This window comes from Ahaetulla prasina, chromosome 7 (genome assembly GCF_028640845.1).
Source record: "Ahaetulla prasina isolate Xishuangbanna chromosome 7, ASM2864084v1, whole genome shotgun sequence".
Classification (NCBI taxonomy): domain Eukaryota; kingdom Metazoa; phylum Chordata; class Lepidosauria; order Squamata; family Colubridae; genus Ahaetulla; species Ahaetulla prasina.
Window position 1 is genome coordinate 87959668 of NC_080545.1, and position 16554 is coordinate 87976221.

Genomic DNA, 16554 nt, shown 5'->3' on the forward strand with positions numbered 1-16554 from the left:
GAAGGGAAGTGACACACTGCTGAGTTGCAACACCGTATCTAGTTATTTTCAAAAGTTCAATCTTCCCGAGTTCTGCTGGACCACAATTCATAATCACTTGTCTTGAAAGCTAAACGTTATTACCAAGGTCTGCAAATTAAATCTCCAACTCACCCTTTTCTCCACAGCTGGCCATTTCCACAAATACAATTCTCATTTTAGCTGAAGTTGGAAAGCTTCCGGGCCAATTTCTGAAATGCTACGTGTGCACTTAAAGATATGTGGGACTTGGAATCATCAGTTTTGTGTTGTTTCCAAATTTCTCCTGATGTCTATTGTTTATTATTATGAGCTTTGCTTGGCAGTCATTACGTGACAAGCGATCCTTGACTTAAGACCGCAATTGAGCCCAAAATCTCTGTTGCTAAGTGAAACATTTGTTAAATAAGTTTTGCTTCAGTTTACAACCTTGCTTGTCACAGTTGCTAAGTGAACCACTGCAGTTGTTAAATTAGTAACAGGGTTGTTAAGTGAATCTGGCTTCCTCATTGGCGTTGCTTGTCAAAGGTCGCAAAAGGTAATCCCACGATCCCAGGGACCCTGCAATGATCACAAATATGAGTCAGTTGCCAAGCGTCTGGATTTTGGTCATATGAGCATGGAGATCCATACATAAAGGTAAAGATAAAGGTTCCCCTCGCACAAATGTGCTAGTCGTTCCCAACTGTAGGGGGCAGTGCTCATCTCCATTTCAAAGCCAAAGAGCCAGCGCTGTCCAAAGACATCTCCGTGGTCATGTGGCCGGCATGACTAAATGCCAAAGGTGCATGGAATGCTGTTACCTTCCCACCAAAGGTGGTCCCTATTTTTCTACTTGCATTTTTTATGTGCTTTCAAACTGCTAGGTTGGCAGAAGCTGGGAGACGTAACAGGAACTCACCCCATTACATGGCACTAGGGATTCGAACCGCTGAACTGCCGACCTTTCAATTGACAAGCTCAGCATCATAGCCACTGAGCCACCGCGTCCCTTGTTAGATACATACAATACATACAAAATTTATTATTTATTTATTTGTTTATATTTCTATACCGCCCTTCTCCTGAAGGACTCAGGGCAGTTTATAGCCATGTTAAAACAATTTTTACAAACACTAAAATAATTTAAAATGAAATATTTAAATTTAGGCTGACTCCTTAAAACCCATTTAAAATTCCCAATTAAAACTATCAGGCCAGTCCTGCACGATGAAACAGCCATGTTTTCAGCTCGCGTCGGAAAGTCCGGAGATCAGGGAGTTGGCAAATACCTGGTCGTAATTCGTTCCAGAGGGTTGGGGCCCCCACAGAGAAGGCCCTCCCCCTGGGGGTCACCAGCCGACATTGTCTAGCCGACAGCAACCCGAGGAGGCCCACTCTATGGGAGCGCACTGGTCGCTGGAGGGCCGTCGGTCGCAGTAGGCGGTCCCGTAAATAGCATATGCTCATCTGTCTTTCAGGCTTAGATTCTTGATGTAACCCATGATTTGCATGTTCTCATATGTAGCCTTGTTTGGCATAAGTTTGATGAAGAGTGTTTTGTTAGGATGCTCTGAATTTCACTGGTTTCCACCTGAGCATGATTGCATTGCCTGTAGGCCATGGGGTATATGTAGCTCTCAGCAAACATCTTGAAGCACCAGAGTGGTAGGAGCCAATATCTTTGACCTTTTAATTGTTCAAGTCTGTGTTGACAGAGTGAAGGAGTTAATTTAATTTAGAGGCTTAAACTGTGGCCCAAAATTAAACAAATGTGTAACTCCTAGAGGAAAAAAAAAACACTGGAATCGAAGGATCAATGTGTGGATGATGGAAGATAATCAAACTATGTATTTATTTATTTGGTCCTGAACTGTTTTCTTTCTTAGTCTTCTTTCATTCTTAACTCTGGTGTATATCTTTGTCATTGTAGGACATCTCTGTTTTTCTGAGCCAGTCGCCAATACCCACACTTAATGCTTTTCCAGATAGAAACACAGCCTCTAGTTTCAGGTAAAATATGTAGCAAGGATGTAAAAATAATAATAATAATAATAAGAATAAAATAATAATAAAAATAAGGATGTAAAAATAAAAATGTGTTTAACTCATAGAATCATCTATTGCAATGTCCTTCCTGTCGAAGACTACTTCAGCTTCAATCACAACAATACAAGAGCAAACAATAGATTTAAACTTAATGTTAACCGCTTCAGTCTTGATTGCAGAAAATATGACTCCTGTAACAGAGTTATTAATACTTGGAACACACTACCTGACTCTGTGGTCTCTTCTCAAAATCCCCAAAGCTTTAACCAAAAACTGTCTACTATTGACCTCACCCCATTCCTAAGAGTGTAACACAGTGTAAGCCGCCCTGAGTCTTCGGAGAAGGGCGGGATATAAATTCAAATAAATAAATAAATAAATAAATAAACAAATAAACAAATAAATAAACAAATAAATAAACAAATAAATAAACAAATAAACAAACAAACAAACAAACAAATAAATAAACAAATAAATAAAATAAAAAAGAGGTCTGTAAGGGGCGTGCATAAGAGCACAAGCGTGCCTACCATTCCTGTCCTATTGTTTCTTTTCATTATATCCAATTAATATAGTTATTACATGCTTATGCTTATATATATGCTTATATATTGTATGGTTATTTTCATGCTTATGCTTATATATACTGTTGTGACAAAATAAATAAACAAATAAATAAAATAATCCATGATGAAAGCTGAGGAGAATTTATTCGGATGTTCCCCTTCTATAGAATGGGGAGATTGAGAAATATTGCCCCTAAGTAAATTCAACCTAGAATATTTTCCCCCTGATAAAAACATTTGCCTGAAGAATCTGGATTGTTCTTATTTTAATTCTTGCAAAGCAACTAAGAAAACTTTAGTTTTCTTCATGTCACATAGGAAAACGTATTTGACTTGTGAGGTGATTACAGCAACTTAGAACTAAGGATAAATTTCCTAACAATTAGAACAATTAATCGGTGGAACAACGTGCCTCCAGAAGTTGTGAATGTTCCAACACTGGAAGTTTTAAAGAAGATGTTGGGCAACAATTTGTCTGAAGTGGTGTAGGGTTTCCTTCTTGAGCAGGGGGTTCGACTACAAGACCTCCAAGGCCCCTTCCAACTCTGTTATTCTATTCTATTCTATTCTATTCTATTCTATTCTATTCTATTCTATTCTATTCTATTCTATTCTATTCTATTCTATTCTATTCTATTCCAAACAATCCAGAAGAGCCATGTCAAACAGTTGTGAACATCGTCGTCATCCCCCCGTTGCCTTTATTACTTTATAAGTAACTCAAAGTATCAAATGTATATAATACATTTACTGCTGGTGGCTCAGCAGACTAAGTCTGTCTGTTATTAACACAGCTGCTTGCAATTACTGCAAGTTCAAGTCCCACCAGGCCCAAGGTTGACTCAGCCTTCCATCCTTTATAAGGTAGGTAAAATGAGGACCCAGATTGTTGGGGGCAATAAAAGTTGACTTTGTATATAGTATACAAATGGATGAAGACTATTGCTTAGCACAGTATAAGCCGCCCTGAGTCTTTGGAGAAGGGCGGGATATAAATTCCAAAAAAAAAAAATTCCTTCCCCTTCTTATTTTGCACCATTGCAGCTGCCATCTTAATTAAAAAAAAACAACCTCCTAACATATCTGGATTTGTGTCAGGAAGTGGGGGGTGGAGGTTGGGGCGGGAGGGAAGGAAGGAAGGAGAAAGTGCTAAAAGAAAGAGAGAAAAAGTTTTATGTAGAAATGAATGCATTTTCCTATATAATTAATATCAAATATGTCTGTTAAACCTGAATTTATTTACACGCATTTTCAGTATAATTGTTATAGAAAACTTATGTCTTAAAGTGAGGAGACAATACCACGAAGGATTTGAGAAACAAGAATTAATTTATTATTTGCGCAAATAGGACACAGACCCTCACTCGGGTGGAAAACAAAGGTCTGAGCCTCGAGCAAAGCTTAAGCATAATCTTTTATACTTTTGGTTACAGACATTGCCATAAGCAAAAAGAAAAGGTTATCCTAATTGGTTGAAACAAACAAAAGCCCATATAGAATAGAATAGAATAGAATTTTTATTGGCCAAGTGTGATTGGACACACAAGGAATTTGTCTTGGTGCATATGCTCTCAGTGTACATAAAAGAAAAGATACGTTCATCAAGGTACAACATTTACAACACAATTGATGATCAATATATCAATGTAAATCATAAGGATTGCCAGCAACAAGTTATAGTCATACAGTCATAAGTGGAAAGAGATTGGTGATGGGAACTATGAAACGATTAATAGTAGTGCAGATTCAGTAAATAGTCTGACAGTGTTGAGGGAATTATTTGTTTAGCAGAGTGATGGCCTTCGGGAAAAAACTGTTCTTGTGTCTAGTTGTTCTGGTATGCAGTGCTCTATAGCGTCGTTTTGAGGGTAGGAGTTGAAACAGTTTATGTCCAGGATGCGAGGGATCTGCAAATATTTTCACGGCCCTCTTCTTGATTCGTGCAGTATACAGGTCCTCAATGGAAGGCAGGTTGGTAGCAATTATTTTTTCTGCAGTTCTAATTATCCTCTGAAGTCTGTGTTTTTCTTGTTGGGTTGCAGAACCGAACCAGACAGTTATAGAGGTGCAAATGACAGACTCAATAATTCCTCTGTAGAATTGGATCAGCAGCTCCTTGGGCAGTTTGAGCTTACTGAGTTGGCGCAGAAAGAACATTCTTTGTTGTCCTTTTTTAATGATGTATTTGATGTTAGCTGTCCATTTGAGATCTTGCGGTCTACTCTTATCATACACCTTCTGGATACACATGTTACTCTCCATGCCCCCTCTTTGCCACATAGTTACTGGAACAGGTTACAAAGAACAGTTTGTAGAAATATTTCTGCACTTTACAGAAAACTTGCAACACCACACCTCTGCCAAGCAATATACTTCCGCTTTTATGTGACACGTCGACTTCTATCTCTAATACATCTTGTTATAATCCTAACAAATAAACATAAAGCACTGGTATTATAAAGCATTGGGGTCTTGCTTCATAATAACAATCTGTTCTGCCATATAATTCATAGCTGTTCTCCAAAACTTTGTTATACAGCTGGGAAATTCCATACACATGCAATAATCTGACTTCTTTCACTGCATAGATTCTTAATTTTATCGCTGGTTTGATTCTCCCAACCCCCCCAGGCCTTTCTTTTTAATTTTATTTTCAGTGGGCAGCACTGAAATCACTTCCCTTGTGTTTCAGGCTTCATTTGGATCAGCCTATTCATATTTTTTTTAACACTCCTCGGTATTTTCTGAACAGATTGTAGCAATGAGTTGATGATACTTAAGCTAATTGCATTAATACTGACAAAAGGAAAGGAAGGAAGGAAGGAAGGAAGGAAGGAAGGAAGGAAGGAAGGAAGGAAGGAAGGAAGGAAGGAAGGAAGGAAGGAAGGAAGGAAAGGGCACATTTTTCCTTTGCTTTCTTTCAATGACACCTATTCAGGAAATGCTAAATATTTGGTGATGTATGGCTGATTTTTTGATTTGGTGATGTATGGCTTAAAGGATGCGGTGGCTCAGTGGCTAAGATGCTGAGCTTGTCGCTCAAAAGGTCGGCAGTTCAGCGGTTCGAATCCCTAGTGCCGTGTAACCGGGTGAGCTCCCGTTACTTGTCCCAGCTTCTGCCAACCTAGCAATTCGAAAGCACGTAAAAAATGCAAGTAGAAAAATGGGGACCACCTTTGGTGGGAAGGTAACAGCGTTCTGTGCACCTTTGGCGTTGAGTCATGCTGGCCACATGACCACGGAGACATCTTTGGACAGCACTGGCTCTTCGGCTTTGAAATGCAGATGAGCACCACCCCCTAGAGTCAGGAATGACTAGCACATATGTGCAAGAGGAACCTTTACCTTATGGCTGATTTCCTTAAGGCAAACTTTGGGGGATCATTTTTAAATCAGGCAAGAGTTCCCTGTTAGAAACATCCTCCAGAGCTGGGCTGCAGAAATCTGGACAATCCATCGATGAAAACAAAGGATTCGATTAAGGCTTCCTCTTGCCATTCATGGCCTAAACCACCCATGCTTGTTTGTCCTGATTAAGCAAATAGCACATGGCAGCCATTGTAAAAGAACACCCAGATTTGTGAGAAGAGCTTTCATGTGTCTGTCCACCCATTCAGAATCCATGTGTAATTTAAGAGGAGGAGGACTTCTTGGTGGCTGGAAACTGCATTCAGTATTGAAAGAGATTGGATGATACAGTCAAAATATGAATGATGAATGGAAAAGCACAGGAGAGATACTTTTTCAAAAGAAAAAGTATTCAAAAGAAAAAAATAAGACAATCCAGTTGCCTCCTGAAAAAAACACCCTTGGGACAACCATGACCTGGATGCAGGGGTGGGTTCTACTTACCTTTACTACCAGTTCGCAGCGGGATCGCGCATGCGCAGAAGATGATCCTGATGATGTCGGGGTTGGTGGGTGGAGCCTCCCACTGGTTTTACTACCGGTTTGCAAGAACCAGTCCGAACCAGTGGGCAACCCACCACTGCCTGGATGACTGAAAATCTCTTGCAGACTTCTTAGGAATGGGGTGAGGTCAACAGTAGACAGTTTAAGCTTAAAGTTTTGGGGGTTTGGGGATGAAACCACAGAGTCAGGTAGTGCATTCCAGGCATTGACCATTCTGTTACTGAAGTCATAGAATAGAATAGAATAGAATTTTTATTGGCCAAGTGTGATTGGACACACAAGGAATTTGTCTTGGTGCATATGCTCTCAGTGTACATAAAAGAAAAGATACGTTCATCAAGGTACAACATTTACAACACAATTGATGATCAATATATCAATATAAATCATAAGGATTGCCAGCAACAAATTATAGTCATACAGTCATAAGTGGAAAGAGATTGGTGATGGGAACTATGAAACGATTAATAGTAGTGCAGATTCTGTAAATAGTCTGACAGTGTTGAGGGAATTATTTGTTTAGCAGAGTGATGGCCTTCGGGAAAAAACTGTTCTTGTGTCTAGTTGTTCTGGTGTGCAGTGCTCTATAGCGTCGTTTTGAGGGTAGGAGTTGAAACAGTTTATGTCCAGGATGCGAGGGATCTGCAAATATTTTCACGGCCCTCTTCTTGATTCGTGCAGTATACAGGTCCTCAATGGAAGGCAAGTTGGTAGCAATTATTTTTTCTGCAGTTCTAATTATCCTCTGAAGTCTGTGTTTTTCTTGTTGGGTTGCAGAACCGAACCAGACAGTTATAGAGGTGCAAATGACAGTTATATATTTTCTGCAATCAAGTTTGGAGCAATTTACCTTGAGTTTGTATCTATTATTTGCTCGTGTATTGTTGTGGTTGAAGCTGAAGTAGTCATTGACAGGTAGGACATTGTGGTAGATAATTTTATGTACTATGCTTAGGTCAGATTGAAGTCGGCGTAGTTCTAAATTGTCTAAGCCCAAAATTTGGAGTCTGGTGGCATAAGGTATTTTATTGCGAGCAGAGGAGTGGAGGACTCTTCTTGTGAAATATCTCTGGACTCTCTCGATTGTATTTATGTCCGATATGCAGTGCAGGTTCCAGACAGATGAGCTGTATTCAAGAATTGGTCTAGCAAATGTTTTGTATGCTCTAGTTAGTAGTACAATATTACCAGAAAGAAGCTACGCAAGATTAGGTTAAGATTGTACATAAGAGTACAATTATAGTCCTTAAAATTCTCTGCTTTAAATGATTCCCTGCCTAAAGACAACTAGGGCTTCATTGGAAAGGATCACTTATATACTACTTTTCTCTTTGCTGGAAATTTTTTAAATATTAATTTTTCCTCCTTTCTTTTCTTGTATGGTGTCACTATATATAGCTAGATGTTTTTGGGAACATCGTGTTTTTAAATGTAGAGCTTGCTTGAAAGATAATGAAAATGGACTATGGAATTAAATCTACCTGAAGCCTAGAGGTTCTTGTTGATTAGTTTGTAAGGGGAAATATCTGGAAGTATTTTCAGAATGAACATTTAATAGTAGTCCAGATTTACAAAGAGATTGTCCTTATTAGTCAATAATTAAACAGACCCTTTACACATTGTAATGTAACTCCTATAGCCAAAACAATTTCACCGAACCTATTCTTCCAGGAACCACTTGCTGGACAAAAAACTCATTATGCATGAAAGCTTAGTAGTCTGTGTGTATTTGTAAGTAATCTTGGGGCTTAAGCAAGTCCTTCCTTTAATATCCTTTGTCTCTAAAAAATGTATCTGGGTCTTTGATGTTCCAAGAATACCTGAATAGGCTATTTTCTTTAGCTGTTTTCCATGCCACAAACAGGAGATGGATAGGCCAATGTTCTTTGAAGTGCTTATGTTACCTTGGAACACAGCACTTCAATGACCTCAAGCTTTTAACATAGAAGATAGAATGACGGAATTAGAAGGGACCTTGGAGGTCTTCTAGTCCAACCCCCTGCTTCAGCAGGAGACCCTATACCTTTTTAGACAAATTGTTGTCCAGTCTCTTTTTGAAAGCCTCCGATGATGGAGCACCCACAACTTCTGAAGGCAAACTATTCTATTGGTTGATTGGTCTCATCACTGAGTTTTAGGCTGCTTCTCTCCTTAGTTAGTATCCAACCATTGTTTCTTGACTTGCCTTCTGGTGCTTTGGAGAATAGTTTAACCCCCTCATCTTTGTAGGAGCCCCTCAAATATTGCAACAGTGTTATCATGTCACCCCTATTCTTTCTTTTCATTAGACTAGACAATTCCTGTAACCGTTCTTTGTATGTTTTAGCTTTCAGCCCCCCGATCCTTTTGATTGCTCTTCTCTGCACTCTTTCCAGAGTCTCAACATCTTTTTTGTATTGTGGCGATACAATATTGAATGCAATATTCCAAGTATATTCTTACTAAGGCTTTGTAAAGCAGGACTAGAACTTCATGTGATCTTGAATTTATCCCTCTATTAATGCCACATAAGATTGCATTGGCTTTTTTGGCTGCTGCTACACACGTTTGGCTAATATTTAAGTGATTGTCCACTAGAATGTACCAAATATCCAGGAAAGGAGGTGTTAGGTGGGGAAGTCAGTTATGGACATGAGCTTGTATGTTTAAAGACAGACAGGAGCCATTACATTTTCCTTGGAAATCTCTGGATTATTAATAGCCAATGTTACTGGACATCAAAAAACTCCAGCACAGTAGACGGAGGACTGAAGAATCTATCTGAACTTGAAGTGTTGATGAATGGCAGAATCAGGTTCTTAAAATGGTTCCATTGTCCATTTCAAATGCTTGAAGTTCTCCAGAGAGAATGACTTTCTGTTTATGTGGCTAAATAATGTGTCAAGAAATCAATCAGCCTTTGATTCATAAAAAGAGAGATGATCCGACAAGCCCAGGGGGAAACAAAGAAAATAATTTGCCTCATTATGGACATATTTATTTTGAAGAGAGTTATACAATCTGAGACCCAGGGCTTTTCTAAAGATTATGGGATAGTTCTCGGGATTCTCGAAAAGTTATTATCAAGCCTTAACATTTAATACGATCAAATAAGAAAATCAATTGACCAGGGACGAATAATATCAACTCTATTTAATTTAAATTACAAATAAAGCCTCAATTTAATGGATCTGTTGGGGGGAAGAGTTGTCCACTAAATCTAAATGGTTATCAAGTTGCATTTCTTGTGCCAATTTACTTAATTTACATGATTATGTAATGGATGTCAATGGTGTCATTTGCAGTAAAACCTTGATTTAATGGACAAACTCACAATGTAATCGAGAAAGCCTCACAAACAGATATTAATTAGATCTTTAAAGGGGGCGTACCACAAAAAAAGACCTTTTAACCCAAACTTGGCTAAACTGAGATCGGTGAAACCAAGGGTTTACTTGTATATATGTACGTAAAGGGAATCAAATGCCATTTTCAACCTTTTCTCAGTGTTACTTTTTAGCCTGCAATCCCCAGTACATCATTCAAAGGTCAAATATAACTTCTCAAGCCAGAAAATGTGATGTGTTCCTTGACTTAGAAAAGTCAAGGTTGACATTAAGTGATGACGGCATCTTAGGGATGCTTAAAAAAAAAGGCATCTTTACTTAACGTTCTCCTTAATGTGGGTAGATATAGCATTTGCTTCGCATGGTGGCAAAAGCTATGGAAATGTGTCATGATACATTGATATTCTCCAAGATAGAGCAGAGATGGATATCTTGTTCAGGTTGGTCAAAGGATCTATTTGGTGTTTAAGTGATGAAAAACATTTTGATCCTATTGATCATCAGGCAGTAGAATTTTATTGCACAAATTTGCTGATGGGTGAAGTGTCCTCAAAGAAGTGTTTGTAGTGTATAGGAGAGATTAGAGAGAAATACAAAACTGCTCTAGTCATGGTTATGGTTTTCCTAGTTGCACTGTAGGACTGTGAAAGTTGGACCATAAGAAAGGCTGAGCATCAAAGAATTGAGGCCTTTGAACTCTGGTGCTGGAGAAGACTCTTGTGAGTCCCTTGGACTGCAAGGTGAACAAACCAGTCAGTCCTAAAGGAGATCAACCCTGATTGCTCTTTAGGAGGCCAGATCCTGAAAATGAAACTGAAATACTTTGGCCACCTAATGAGAAGGAAGGACTCACTGGAGAAGAGCCTAATGCTGGGAAAGATTGAGGGCAAAAGAAGAAGGGGACGACAGAGAATGAGGTGGCTGGATGGAGTCACTGAAGCAGTAGGCATGAGCTTAAAAGGACTCCAGAGGATGGTAGAGCACAGGAAGGCCTGGAGGAACATTGTCCATGGGGTCGCAATGGGTCGGACATGACTTCGCAACTAAAAACAACAACAACAAAATTTTGCTCTTTTTCTTACCTTTGGAAAGAAAGAAGCCATTGTTGGTTATTTGAGGTGTAAATAAACAGGCTGGGTTCTGTGCCATGCCAAAATCTCCTTTTTTATTTTTTATTTGTCACAACATTATATATAAACATAAGCATGAAATAACTATACGATATATATATATGATTATATATATATATGATTATATATATATAATCATAAGTATGTAATAACTATACGAAATTGGATACAATCAAAGGGAACATTAGGACAGGAACGGTAGGCACGCTGGTGCTCTTATGCCCGCCCCTTACAGACCTCTTAGGAATGGGGTGAGGTCAATAGTAGATAGTTTTTGGTTAAAGCTTTGGGGATTTTGGGAAGAGACCACAGAGTCTGGTAGTGCATTCCTTTTTTCCTGGTATTCTCCTTAGAGTCGATGAAAACTATTTTCTATTTTATTTTTTTGTACAAAGAGGAGGTGATTTGGGCGGGGGGGAATCCCATGCCTAAGGTGCAAGATTCCGAAGCTAAATTTAATTTCCTGGCGACAGAAGGTGTGTTTTCATTATGCCATCGTGTCCCAGTGATCTGCAACCTACTGTTTTTTCCATGTTTCCCTAAGTTCTGAAGGAAGACATAATGCATGGAAATAATTTCACTGGGCTTAGTTGTAGATCAGGAATCAAATAGGCATCAAAATGATAGAGAGATGTTTAACAGAAATCAGTATACTGTACTTTCTGCCACCATGAAACAGTAAATTCCAATACTATACTCAGATAAATTAAAAGATATTACAGGTTGTTCTTGATTTACAACAGTTCATTTAGTGTCCATTCAAAGTTACACCACCACTGAAAAAAAGTGACTTATCACCATTTTTCATGGTTACAACCTTTGTAGCATCCCATGATCATATAATCAAAATCCAGATGTTTGGCAACTAATTCATATTTATGATCGTTGCTGTGTCCCAGGGTCATGTGAACAACTTTTGACAACAAAGTCAACGGGGAAGCCAGATTCGCTTAATGGCCAGGTTACTAACTTATCAACTCACTTAACAACTCTGGCAAGAAAGGTCATAAAATGGGGCAAAACAGCAGAAATGTTTGGTCCCAGTTGTGGACATAAGTCAAGGACTACTCGTAATGCAAGGATTTAAGGCAGATTACATGGGGATCTTCCTTCATTGTCCTTGTAGAATAAGTCTGTGAGATGGGATGGGAAGGCAGGAAAGAGACAGAGAGAGACAGTGTCAAACTCTGTCTGGTTCACCATACCTGGGAGGGAGAATGGGGGAATGGGAGAGGGATGTGGCAGGAACCGTCAAGTGGTGGCCAGCCAGGTGGCGGTCCAGGTGGCAGCGATTTGTGCAGTGGGGACAGCCTCAGCATGCAGTATGCTTCGGCTACAATGGCGGCAATGGTGGCGCTTCCAGCCAGCGCTGGTCAGCACTAGCTGCCTCAGCATAATGGAGCCTCAGCATAACGGAACGGAAGCAGGCTACATGACACAGTATAGCAGCCATGATGCGCTGGAAGACCGGATGATGGGAGCTGCCCAGGTTGCCTGCCACAAAGGAACTGGATGCTGACGCTGGATGGTGGTTGTGTGGGTGGGTCGGAGGGGTGTGGCCTTCCTACCAAAAGCACTGGGAGGTGATAGCTCCCAGCGCTGACTTCACACCAAACTGCTACTGTTCCATACTCATTTTGGGCCAGGCCTCAGGCCTGAATAAACCCCTGATTCTTGGTTAAAGTGACCAGATTTCAGCGATGGCAAAGCGGGACACCATCGACGGGGGGGAAGGGGGGGCTGCACATGCGTGCTGAGTCTTGCCATCTGCCTGAAGGAGGAGGAGCGGCTGCTGCTTCTCCACTCTTCCAGGCAGGCTCGGCTCTCCTCTTGGCTCTTCCAGGCAGGCTCGGCTCTCCTCTCGGCTCTTCTCTTCCTCTCAGGTGAAGTCAAGTGGCATCTCTCCTCCCTCTCGTGCCCCCTTCTCTGCCACTCCCCCTTCTCCGCCTCCTCCTCTTGAGTTGCCGCCTCCCATTTTCAGAATGGGAGTGAAACAAAAAAAGAAAAATCAGGACGCGGGACAAATTATTAAAAAGCGGGACTGTCCCGCCAAAAGCGGGACGTCTGGTCACTATATTCTTGGTTCCAGAGTGTGTTTGCTTCTGTATTGCCAGGCCAGGGGAAACTGGACAATGAAGAGAGAGAGATAAAGAGAGAGAGAGACAGAGAGAGAGACAGAGAGACAGACAATGACTCAGTGTAATACAATGAGCTTCTGTGGTTGAATGTGGACTTTAATCTACACCACACTGTCTCCTGTGCAAAGAACTTTAGGAAAGTTCCTTTCTTTGACATAATTTTTTTTCCATCTCCCATCTGTTGAGTTTACAAATGTGGATGCTTGGAGGAAAAAAAAAACCCTGAATGTAACCTGTGGCTGAGGTGACATCATAAAGATATGACTGTAAACCTGAACAAATCCTTCACTTATTCAAGATGCTACCCTTCGTCTCTCTTAAAAGAATAACCTTTGAAGATGCCACTTTGGCAGAGTTTCCCGAGAGTCAAATCTCTCTAAAATCACCAGGATCTGAGCTCCTCTCCATACTGAGCCAAGGACAGAACCTTGGTATAGAACTAAGGAGAAGTGTCCTCTTCTAAAGTAGCAGGGGAAACATCATGAGTTACGCCGCTTGATAGATGGTCTATTAAAATACAGTTGATCTGTTATAGTTGCTGGAGCAAAATTTGATTTGCGGGTCTAGACAATCAGCCACCGAATCTAAACCTTCAAGTCTTACTGCTGATCTGCTCATCCTACACACTTAGTGTGGAAAAAGAAGGCCAAAAAAAAAAAAAGGCCTGGAAATATTCTTTTTTGACTGAGTAGAAAGATATTTCATTTTTCTGTAAGGGCTCATGTTACAACAAAAGACACCTGACTTGTTTGAGACGTTAAAGGACTGGTAAGATAATGTATGGCTTAATTAACAAAAGCGACCACCACTTCTTCTTATGCAGAGAGGCCACGTTTAATATTTTTAACCGCTTATTATTAAACGGAAAGGCCAGCTTTAATATGTTCTCGTGTAATCTCCATTACCACAGCACATCAGAATGGCTGATTAAAATTGGTCTTTAACAATGAGTTGCTAAGCTTTAGTTGATTAAACTACCAATTAAGCCTATTAAAAATTACAGCCTCAACAAATATTGTATTTTCTTCTGTTGGAGCTCGTGGGAGTAAAGTGGTTGCGAAGCTTCATTTTAAAAGGTCTGCGAGATGCCATTCCATGCAAACTAGATGTACACAACTTTTTTTTTCCTCATTAAGGCACCCAAACTGTCTTTTGAATGGCATTAATGTAATCATTCTCCATCCTGTGTTGACTTACCATATTTTTTGGAATATAAGACACACCGGAGTATAAGACGCACCTTAGTTTTTGGGGAGGAAAATAAGAAAAAAGCTGATTGGCAGGTGGATTGGCCTCCCGGAATACCCCCAATCAGCTGTTCCCAGAGGTGAATTTTGGCAACAGGTTCCTTGGTTGTGAGCATTATGCCTTGCTTTTTGTGACTTTTTTTTCCCTGCCTCTGAAACTTTGTTTCAGAAAAAAACTTTTTTCTGCCTCTGAAAGCCTCCAAAACAGAACTTCAGAAAATAGCCTCTGAAACTCTGTTTGGGAGCTTCTTTTCTGAAGCTATATTTGGGGGCTTTTTTTTTTTTGAAGCTCCATTTCTGATGCTTTTTTCAGCCTCTGAAACCTCCGTTTGAGAAGCTGGGCGGGGCTACATTTGGAATATAAGACGCACCCAGATTTTCACTCTCTTTTTGGGGGGGAAAGGGTGTGTCTTATACTCCAAAAAATACGGTAATATACTTTCCTTTTAGTCTTATTAAAAATGTCCATTTGGTGACAACTTTGGGAGTTCTCTGGGGAGGACTGCAGTCTTTGCAGCATCCCATTGTGACTGTGAGGCACCCTGAACTAAATTTTTTATTTTTTATTTTTATTTGCATTTATATCCTGCCCTTCTCCAAAGACTCAGGGCGGCTTACACTATGTTAGCAATAATCTTCATTCTATTTGTATATTTATATACAAAGTCAACTTATTGCCCCCCCAACAATCTGGGTCCTCATTTTACCTACCTTATAAAGGATGGAAGGCTGAGTCAACCTTGGGCCTGGTGGGACTCGAGCCTGCAGTAATTGCAGGCTGCTGCTGTTAATAACAGACTGTCTTACCAGTCTGAGCCAATAAAGCTTAAATAAAGTCAATACAGAATGCCAAATCTTCACAATTCAACCAACTGTCTGGAACTTTTTCATTTTGCTGCACATCAACAAAATACAAGAACAAAGGTTAAGCTAAAAGCTTTATAAGCTGTAGGAAATAAAGGATAGATAAATGATAGATAGATAGATGATAGATAGATAGATAGATAGATAGATAGATAGATAGATAGATAGATATAGATGATAGATTGATAGAAAGTGGTTATTGAATTCCCTAAGGACACTAATGAATCATTTAGAAATTGATGCAACTGGATCTATGGCTTAGACTAAGGCTCTCAAACTCCCGGGCCAGATGCATCACACGCTGGTCACACCCGCACCCCATTTAGCGAAGGGGAAAAAAGAAGAAATATTGGCCACGGTACCACCTGCCACACACAAAAAGTTTATTAAAACCTAGCACTCCACAAGCAATCCCATCAACAGATGCATCAACCTACAACCAGCTTATGAACCCTGAGAATTCAAATCAACCATACAACCAACCAGCAATGTCACTGACCCTCCTCAACCAACCCGCACACACATTCCCAACCATCAGCTCACCTTTCAATGACCCTCACCTGATGTGACCTCCCCATCACAAGACCTTCACCTGTCATGACCCTCCCATGACAAGACCTACTGACCACACAAAACTTCTAAAAAGCAGAAGAACACCAACAATGACATTCCCTAAATTCCACTGAAGATATAACCTAGCCTGGTAACAAAATGCTCAGAAACCAAACCATAAGCTCAGAGAACGAAGCTCCACTCTCATCCTACACTGGACCTACAGATATTCACCACTATCACAAACAGATTCTTTCCTTAACTGACCTCCCTCTCTTGTCTGAGCTTCCTGGAAAGCAAAAAAAGAAAACAACAACCATGGCTTCAGCAATAGTATCTATCCTTTCCCATGGCAATAATTCTATGATACTCAGAAGGTTTCCAGCCGCTAATAGAAGAGATCTGGTTGAAAATCAGACTCTGCCATCTACCTGGAGCATATTGTGCTGTTCATGTATCTCAGAGTTAAGGAAAGTGGGCACTTGATTATCCCCGAAGGCTGGAATTGGATAGAAAGAAGCCTACTTAAAGGTGTAACCGAGTTACAAAAGCACCAGACCTTGGAAGTACCTGGCTCTTGATTGTAACAGCTTGAAGTGATTTTTTAACAAGTACTTGAAACGACGGAATCAAATATTCCAGTGTGAAGAATGGGCTGTTTCAACATAGCTCAATCATTTTTTCCCCTCGTTCTTATTTCTTTACAAAGTCAGAAATAAGGAGCTTCCGTTTGTATGTGGAGTCAATGGCGGGAGAATATGTTGTCGAGGCCA